General features: G+C 40.5%; 2 non-coding genes across 2 annotated transcripts; both read right to left on the reverse strand.

Annotated features, from left to right (window-relative positions):
* Positions 1–4,666: 4,666 nt before the first annotated feature.
* On the reverse strand, positions 4,667–4,822 carry LOC130452334 (5.8S ribosomal RNA). Its single transcript, XR_008910954.1, has one exon. It is a non-coding gene; the product is annotated as a 5.8S ribosomal RNA (ribosomal RNA).
* Positions 4,823–5,982: 1,160 nt separating this feature from the next.
* LOC130452335 (small subunit ribosomal RNA) lies at positions 5,983–7,904 on the reverse strand. Its single transcript, XR_008910955.1, has one exon. It is a non-coding gene; the product is annotated as a small subunit ribosomal RNA (ribosomal RNA).
* Positions 7,905–10,534: the final 2,630 nt, after the last annotated feature.

Below are 10,534 nucleotides of genomic sequence, written 5' to 3' on the forward strand. Positions count from 1 at the left end.
TCCCTGCTTCGTTGAAGAGAGCAGTAATATATTCATTCACCTCTTTTCTCACTCCCTCTCTATGGCGGTCTAGGTTGGTGAATTGAGAGTAACGGAATAAAGTGCTATCATAAGTATTCCATCCGTCATTAGCGTGCCAGTAATCGTATAAAAACGTAGAGATTGTATTGTGCCGGTGTTCTATCGCAATGGGTACGAACTCCTCAGCATTCGGATTAAGACTCTGACGATCTTTAAAGGTTGAGTCCCTGCCTCGATCTCTAGGACTCTCGAGAAGAGAGAATTCCACTACTTCGCCCTCTGCTTCCTCGTGGGGCCGCGCGTTTTCGTTCTCAAGTTGTTCGAGAACGTCTACGCGGGCCTCGATGTTGTTTTCGTTTCTGAGGAATTCGAGGAGTTCCTTGTATCTATCCTGTTTCCGTCTATATTTTATAGAGTCGATGGTGCGGTTAGGATAGATACTTTGGAGATGTTTATTGATGAAACGGCCCGTATAGGCAAGTTCATGTTTGGCCATTTCAATGTAATCCTCATCCTCGAATTCAACGGGGGCATTAGGCTTTTCGTAGAGATTCTCAAGCTCCTCATTGTACTCCACGGGGTGTGCTCTCCGCATGTGCTGTCGCATTCCAGCGTAAGTCTTATAAGTTTGTTTGCATACGGAGCAAACATTGCCGTCAGCCGGGGGTGCACCCCGGCAGCGTAGCCTTCTTAAATGGGTCTGAAGCCCAGTATCAGTGGCGAAAGTTTTTCCACATATGCACAAGACCATAGTTCTAGGACTGAAACTAGGTCTGTCGTAAGTTCAATTCAGTAAATATGGGATAGTTGGGCAGACAGGAAAAGACTTGTCTACCACTTAAATAAAAAGTCGGAAGGTGTACTATCCCTAAAACTAAAACCCCCAGGAGTCTGGAGGTGGGCACGGTCCGATAAAGAAGCCAGATAGGTGACCGTGGGGCAGTCTTCGGATGATCCCAATCTCTTAGAATAGACAAAAGATTGCCGTGTTGGATCAAGACTAAGAATCCTATCTGGGGCGCTCTGTACGTTAGCCACGCTAAAATAAATTCTAGCGTGTTACCGACTCTACCACGGGGAGGTGTACAGAACTTGATTAGGAGAGGCTGCAAACTTTAAAAGCTCACAACCGGGGTTTCAAAGGCTTTGGATGAATTGAACAGAAAAGGTCGCTCTGCCGCTTTCTAACCGCCTTCAAAAAAATTCCGGTCGTACTACTTTCTCCGCTACAGTTCCTAACCCTTAAGAGAGTCATAGTTACTCCCGCCGTTTACCCGCGCTTGCTTGAATTTCTTCACTTTGACATTCAGAGCACTGGGCAGAAATCACATTGAGTCAACACCCGTTGGGGCCATCGCAATGCTTTGTTTTAATTAGACAGTCGGATTCCCCTAGTCCGTGCCAGTTCTGAGCTGACCGTTGAATGGCGGCCGAAGAGGATATCCAAATACCGATTAAGGTAATATGGAACCTCGCAGCAAGACGGTTCCGCGGGAGGCCAAGGCACGGGACCGAACTCGGATCCATAATCATCACAAATACTCCAACCATGAAGGAAGGAGAGAGATGCTCCAATTACTTCACCTCGCCCAGGCCCGGCACGTCAGCCGTGACCCACTTCCTCGCCAAGCCCGACACGCCCCGATCCTCAGAGCCAATCCTTATCCCGAAGTTACGGATCCAATTTGCCGACTTCCCTTACCTACATTATTCTATCGACTAGAGGCTCTTCACCTTGGAGACCTGCTGCGGATATGGGTACGAACCGGCGCGAGCCTCCACGTGGCCCTCTCCTGGATTTTCAAGGTCCGAGGGGAAGATCCGGACACCGCTGCAACTGCGGTGCTCTTCGCGTTCCAAACCATATCTCCCTGCTAGAGGATTCCATGGAACTCGAACGCTTATGCAGAAAAGAAAACTCTTCCCGGATCTCCCGACGGCGTCTCCAGGTCCTTTTGGGTTACCCCGACGAACTCTCTTGCGAGGGCCCGACTTTTTGACGGTTCCGCTGCCGGGTTGCGGAATAGGAACCGGATTCCCTTTCGCCCGATGGGTGTGTACAAACTTTTTACGTGTTTGTGTACACGTACACACGTACGTACGTACGTAAATAATAAAGCTACACCACATCAACATCGGCTTTCGCCTAGGGCTTAGGATCGACTGACTCGTGTGCAACGGCTGTTCACACGAAACCCTTCTCCACGTCAGTCCTCCAGGGCCTCGCTGGAGTATTTGCTACTACCACCAAGATCTGCACCGACGGCGGCTCCAGACGGCCTCACGGCCAATCCTTCTGCGCACACCGCCGCGACCCTCCTACTCGTCAGAGCTTCATGGTCGCGCGCAAAACGCGAACCGCACATGCCGCTGACGGTCGAGTATAAGCACGACGCTTCAGCGCCATCCATTTTCAGGGCTAGTAACTTCGGCAGGTGAGTTGTTACACACTCCTTGGCGGATTCCGACTTCCATGGCCACCGTCCTGCTGTCTTAAGTTACCAACGCCTTTCATGGTATCCCATAAGCGTCGATTTTGGCGCTTTAACTCGACGTTTGGTTCATCCCACAGCGCCAGTTCTGCTTACCAAAAATGGCCCACTTGGCACTCTGATTCGAGTCTCGCGGCTTCATAAGTTCGAGCAAGCCGGAGATCTCACCCATTTAAAGTTTGAGAATAGGTTGAGGTCGTTTCGACCCCAATGCCTCTAATCATTCGCTTTACCGGATGAAACTCGTACGCTACGAGCGCCAGCTATCCTGAGGGAAACTTCGGAGGGAACCAGCTACTAGATGGTTCGATTAGTCTTTCGCCCCTATACCCAGTTCCGACGATCGATTTGCACGTCAGAATCGCTACGGACCTCCATCAGGGTTTCCCCTGACTTCGTCCTGACCAGGCATAGTTCACCATCTTTCGGGTCCCAGCGTGTACGCTCTTGGTGCGCCTCTTCTCGTAATGAGAACGAGACGCCCCGGGAGTGCGAAGCGATCCAATTTATTAAAAAAGCAAATCGCTTATCCTCCCTTGGTCTACGCGAGGTAAACCTTTACTTTCATTACGCCTTTAGGTTTAGTTATTTCCCAATGACTCGCGCACATGCTAGACTCCTTGGTCCGTGTTTCAAGACGGGTCCTGAAATTACCCAAATCGATAGCGTCGTTGATCGGCGTTTCGAAACGAGGTCTGTTCGAGAACACCGTAACCAACAGTCGTTCCGGGACAGAATCGGCATTATGTCCGATTACCGTCAAACACGAAACGCTCTTGCTACGGGCCGAACGCTAATTATAATTTAGCGGCCCCGCGCCATATTTGTACCGTCGAGCGAGTCTGTCGGAATATCGAGGGTCCGCATGAAAAAATCAAGTGGTCTCCACCTCGAGTCTTAAACAGACACCCAACGGATCACGACGTCCTACTAGAGGAAAAGTGCACGCGTTCGATATCGATTAGAAAAACGTAAAACGCGATTTATTGTGTTGCCGAAACAACAACAATATCCGTCATACAAACGTTCAACTTCAATTATCGAAACGCGAATGAATTTCCTCTTTCGACCTTTCGGGTTTCTCAGGTTTACCCCTGAACGGTTTCACGTACTCTTGAACTCTCTCTTCAAAGTGCTTTTCAACTTTCCCTCACGGTACTTGTTCGCTATCGGTCTCGTGGTCATATTTAGCCTTAGATGGAGTTTACCACCCACTTAGGGCTGCACTCTCAAGCAACCCGACTCTCAGGAGAGATCCTCACGCAATCGGCAACGGTCGCTACGGGCCTGGCACCCTCTATGGGCTGTGGCCCCGTTCAAGAAGGACTTGGACGCGCCGCACGATCTCGTGATAAACGGATCCTCCCTAACACCACATTTCCCGGTGGCCGATATCGACCACGGGATTCGGTGCTGGGCTTTTCCCTGTTCGCTCGCAGCTACTAAGGGAATCCTAGTTAGTTTCTTTTCCTCCGCTTAGTAATATGCTTAATAAATTCAGCGGGTAATCTCACCTGCTCTGAGGTCGATATATTATAATATATCTATAATATTTAAATACAATTCGCTAAAATATCACAAAAAAAAAACGTGTGTTTAATCACATTATATGAAATATAACATTATTTGTTTTTATTTATAGAGGCGGCAGAGCAAGTTATACATATATATATATATATATATATATATATATATAAATTCATATATTTTGTCGATACAGTATAAATGATATAAAAAAAAACACTGGTCAGACGTCCAGTCTTCGAAACTTTATTATTTCTCTCGGACACGACGACCGCGTTATCATTTTAAATATATATAATATATACACTTATTTATCGACTATATATACGTAAATATAACTCTACCAAACAAATTTTATGTATTTCATATAAAAATACACACGATCAATTTATGGTAGTAATAGCGTCGTTGTGTTCAAAAATTGCGCAAATTTTTTCTATAAAAAATTTACGCTGCTTTTCGCATTTTAGGATGCCGCACAAAAAAAAAATACGCACAAGTTTATAGTATGTGCGTGTGTTTTCTTTTAGTGTGCGTTATTGTGTCTCACACATCCAACACGCTTAGTCATTTATTTTTCTATAATAAATTGAAAAATTTTAAATTCTAAGCAGTCTTTTAAATTGATACGACCCTCAGTCAGGAGTGGTCCGGGAACGAGTATCCGAGGACCGCAATGTGCGTTCGAAATGTCGATGTTCATGTGTCCTGCAGTTCACAAGTTGACGCGCAATTAGCTGCGTTCTTCATCGACCCACGAGCCAAGTGATTCACCGTTCAGGGTAATCATTTTATTATGTCGTTTTCTCATATTCTATTCGTCGTATTTTTAATATTTGATTATTAAATTAATAATAATATTATAATATTTTATACGCGTATAGAATTATCTAACGACATTTATATAATATATATATATATATATATATATATATATTATTTATTAAATGGTAATTATATATAAATTTTAGAGAAATTATAATATCGTACTTAAAAATATCCGATAAATTTTAACCGCTGCACATGTTTTATTACAAACGAGGCGCGCATAGACAGATATCTCGCACGATATATTCCTCTTAATTATTACAAGTTTTTTAATCTTGAAAGTTTTATACAAATTTCGACACGGTCGGGCGTAAATCTTCGAACACCTTCGAAATAATACGTGAAATATTATTTCTAAAACGAATTTTTATACATATCGAAAGAATCGACACGTGCTTAAAAGTTTCGTTTAGGTACCCGGATGAAGAAAATGTCTTATCATCTCACATAATCATCATCACATATAATATTGTCGAAATTTTTTTGTATTACCTTCGATCGATAAAAAACTTATGTAATAATAAAAAAACGAAATAAAATTTCTCCATAAAAATACAGAAGACAGACACACACGACGACAACAACAACAACAACAACAACAGACGACGTTTCAATAATCTATATATTTTTCGTTTATTATAATAACGATTCTTTATATTAGAACGTTTTTAGTTAACAAGAAATTTTGTTAATGATCGTTCTGTCAATCGTTAATATATATATATATAATAATAAAAATATATTGTTACTACTATTGTGTCGTCATCGTCGTTCGTCGTCGTCGTCGTCGTCGACTCCTTCTACTAATCTATGATAAAAATTTTTCGTTATTTTTACTGTAAATTTATATATGTAGATATATATTTTATAGACGTATGAAATATATTTATCTTTTTTTTTTTTAAATATTATTCGAAACTTGTTCGAATTTTATAAAAAAAAAAAAAAAAAATTTCAATATATATACATCATATATTTATATCATATATAAATTTTCTTTTGAAGAGTTCGATTATTTTGTAGAAAAGAAAAATTTCTTTCACAATTATATATAATATAATAATACAGACTTGATTTCGTTTTTTTATTTTTTGTTTAAAAACGAACAAACACTCTGTAATGATCCTTCCGCAGGTTCACCTACGGAAACCTTGTTACGACTTTTACTTCCTCTAAATGATCAAGTTTGGTCATCTTTCCGAAGCATCGGCGACGCCGAAACGCCACCGCGCTCAGTCCGAAGACCTCACTAAATCATTCAATCGGTAGTAGCGACGGGCGGTGTGTACAAAGGGCAGGGACGTAATCAACGCGAGCTTATGACTCGCGCTTACTGGGAATTCCTCGTTCATGGGGAACAATTGCAAGCCCCAATCCCTAGCACGAAGGAGGTTCAGCGGGTTACCCGGGCCGCTCGGCCAGGGAGGACACGCTGATTCCTTCAGTGTAGCGCGCGTGCGGCCCAGAACATCTAAGGGCATCACAGACCTGTTATTGCTCAATCTCGTGCGGCTAGAAGCCGCCTGTCCCTCTAAGAAGAATTATTTGTACGCCGACAGTAAAAACCGCGAACGGCAAGAGCCGAAACTCAATACCGACGGGCCTTTGGGATGTCGAAATACGCCTAGTTAGCAGGCTAGAGTCTCGTTCGTTATTGGAATTAACCAGACAAATCGCTCCACCAACTAAGAACGGCCATGCACCACCACCCACCGAATCAAGAAAGAGCTCTCAATCTGTCAATCCTTCCGGTGTCCGGGCCTGGTGAGGTTTCCCGTGTTGAGTCAAATTAAGCCGCAGGCTCCACTCCTGGTGGTGCCCTTCCGTCAATTCCTTTAAGTTTCAGCTTTGCAACCATACTTCCCCCGGAACCCAAAAGCTTTGGTTTCCCGGAAGCTGCCCGCCGAGTCATCGGAGGAACGTCGGCGGATCGCTAGCTGGCATCGTTTATGGTTAGAACTAGGGCGGTATCTGATCGCCTTCGAACCTCTAACTTTCGTTCTTGATCAATGAAAGCGTTTTTGGCAAATGCTTTCGCTTCTGTCCGTCTTGCGACGATCCAAGAATTTCACCTCTAACGTCGCAATACGAATGCCCCCATCCGTTCCTATTAATCATTACCTCGGGGTTCCGAAAACCAACAAAATAGAACCGAGGTCCTATTCCATTATTCCATGCACACAGTATTCAGGCAAAATTTTGGCCTGCTTTAAGCACTCTAATTTGTTCAAAGTAAACGTGCCGGCCCACCTCGACACTCAGTCAAGAGCACCGCGGCGGGATTGAGTTGGGCCGCCCTTGCGAGCTAAGCCCACCGGCAGGACGTCCCACGACACGCCAGTTGACACCGCGTACGATGAACCAGCGGCGTGGGACACAGATTCGACTACGAGCTTTTTAACCGCAACAACTTTAATATACGCTATTGGAGCTGGAATTACCGCGGCTGCTGGCACCAGACTTGCCCTCCAATTGATCCTCGTTAAAGGGTTTAGAGTGTACTCATTCCGATTACGGGGCCTCGGATGAGTCCCGTATCGTTATTTTTCGTCACTACCTCCCCGTGCCGGGAGTGGGTAATTTGCGCGCCTGCTGCCTTCCTTGGATGTGGTAGCCGTTTCTCAGGCTCCCTCTCCGGAATCGAACCCTGATTCCCCGTTACCCGTTACAACCATGGTAGGCGCAGAACCTACCATCGACAGTTGATAAGGCAGACATTTGAAAGATGCGTCGCCGGTGCGAGACCGTGCGATCAGCGAAAAGTTATTCAGAGTCACCAAATTGTACGATGACGAGCAAGCCCGCCACCGATTGGTTTTGATCTAATAAAAGCGCTCCTTCCGTCTCCGGTCGGAACTCTGTTTGCATGTATTAGCTCTAGAATTACCACAGTTATCCAAGTAAATGTGGGTACGATCTAAGGAACCATAACTGATTTAATGAGCCTTTCGCGGTTTCACCTTAATTTGGCTTGTACTGAGACATGCATGGCTTAATCTTTGAGACAAGCATATGACTACTGGCAGGATCAACCAGGGAACTACTATTTGTGTATTTTATATATAATAAAACTATTATCGAAAAAGTTTTAATAACAATATCCACCACATAATGTGAGGATGAGAATTATGATGACGTTTTTTCATATTACATATATTTTATATTTATACACATAATATTTTATATTCATCTATATTCTCGTATATAATAAACACATTGTTATTTACTTTTTCGTTTGCGTGGTGTTTGCTGCGCTTATTATTGAAAATATATAATTTTCGGCGCCACGCTTTATATATTATAATATATTTTTCTTATATTTCATAAAATTTTCACCGAATCGACTATAAATTTATCTAAAATTTAATCGAAATGATATTTTAAATAAGATATAATTACGTCGACCGGAATAGAATTTCGACATTATCTCTACCCTTCGCTAGATTGTAAGCGACATGGTTTACAATTAGATAATAATGAACGAAATTTTTATTCTCGCTCGGAATAATGAGAGTTATCGCAATTTTGTGTAATAATATAAATGTTATATTATTATATATATTTTTATAGACGATCGCATATGAATCGCTCGCGGTAAAACGCTAGCTAAATTCGCGATCTCGCAATATATAATTTAATTTGTGGATAAATTGATATAATATCTAAAAAGGGAACCGCTAGCAATATACGATAATATATTGGAGGAGAACGGGGACCCTTTCAGAAAACTATATAATCCACTATAATGTGGAATGACCGATACAACGTCTTTACGTAAATTATAACGAGTTCATTAAAATTTAACGAGACGTCAACTTCGATACACCACACATATATGTGCGCTGTACAACGGTACGCTTTCTACATTAACATTAATAAAGATGTATAGTGAAAATATATAAAAGATGTATTATGAATATTAAAAAGAAGTATTATGAAACTTCATACCGTCCGAGACGTAAAAGTGTTATGGAAAATATTAACAATAACGGAAAAAAAGTATTATGAAATTAGATTGCCGCTCGATGTACGAACGTACGAGATGTATTATATAAAAGTTGTATGAAAATAGTGATAATAATGAAAAATGAAGTATAACGAAATTATATTCCGCTCGATATAGGAACTTTTCGAAAAAAATGAATTGTGAAAGTTGAATGGAGACGTTTTGTGTGTAGGAGCCGTTCGAGGTATATTATATAAAAGTGTTATGGAAAATATTGACAATAACGGAAAAAATGTATTATGAAATTAGATCGCCGCTCGATGAACGAACGTACGAGATGTATTATATAAAAGTTGTATTAAATTAGTGATAATAATGAAAAACAAGTAGTATGAAATTATATTCCGCTCGATATAAGAACTTGTCGAAAAAGATGAATTGCGAAAATTGAATGGAGATGTTTTGTATGTAGGAGCCGTTCGAGGTATATTATATAAAAGTGTTATGGAAAATATTAACAATAACGGAAAAAATGTATTATGAAATTAGATCGCCGCTCGATGAACGAACGTACGAGATGTATTATATAAAAGTTGTATGAAAATAGTAATAATTATGAAAAACAAGTATTATGAAATGAGATTTTCCCTAAATATATGAACTTGTCGAAAAAGATGAATTGTGAAAGTTGAATGGAGATGTTTTGTATGTAGGAACCGTTCGAGGTATATTATATAAAAGTGTTATGGAAAATATTAACAATAACGGAAAAAATGTATTATGAAATTAGATCGCCGCTCGATGAACGAACGTACGAGATGTATTATATAAAAGTTGTATGAAAATAGTAATAATTATGAAAAACAAGTATTATGAAATGAGATTTTCCCTAAATATATGAACTTGTCGAAAAAGATGAATTGTAAAAGTTGAATGGAGATGTTTTGTATGTAGGAACCGTTCGAGGTATATTATATAAAAGTGTTATGGAAAATATTGACAATAACGGAAAAAATGTATTATGAAATTAGATCGCCGCTCGATGAACGAACGTACGAGATGTATTATATAAAAGTTGTATGAAAATAGTAATAATTATGAAAAACAAGTATTATGAAATTAGATTTTCCCTAAATATATGAACTTGTCGAAAAAGATGAATTGTGAAAGTTGAATGGAGATGTTTTGTATGTAGGAGCCGTTCGAGGTATATTATATAAAAGTGCTATGAAAATATTAACAATAACGGAAAAAAGTATTATGAAATTAGATCGCCGCTCGATGTATGAACGTCCGAGATGTATTATATAAAAGTTGTATTAAATTAGTGATAATAATGAAAAACAAGTAGTATGAAATTATATTCCGCTCGACTTAGGAACTTGTCGAAAAAGATGAATTGTGAAAGTTGAATGGAGTTGTTTTTTATGTAGGAGCCGTTCGAGGTATATAATATAAAAGTGCTATGAAAATATTAACAATAACGGAAAAAAGTATTATGAAATTAGATCGCCGCTCGATGTATGAACGTCCGAGATGTATTATATAAAAGTTGTATTAAATTAGTGATAATAATGAAAAACAAGTAGTATGAAATTATATTCCGCTCGATATAAGAACTTGTCGAAAAAGATGAATTGCGAAAATTGAATGGAGATGTTTTGTATGTAGGAGCCGTTCGAGGTATATTATATAAAAGTGTTATGAAAACAATAACGGAAAA

This window comes from Diorhabda sublineata, unplaced genomic scaffold (genome assembly GCF_026230105.1).
Source record: "Diorhabda sublineata isolate icDioSubl1.1 unplaced genomic scaffold, icDioSubl1.1 Dsub_84, whole genome shotgun sequence".
NCBI lineage: Eukaryota > Metazoa > Arthropoda > Insecta > Coleoptera > Chrysomelidae > Diorhabda > Diorhabda sublineata.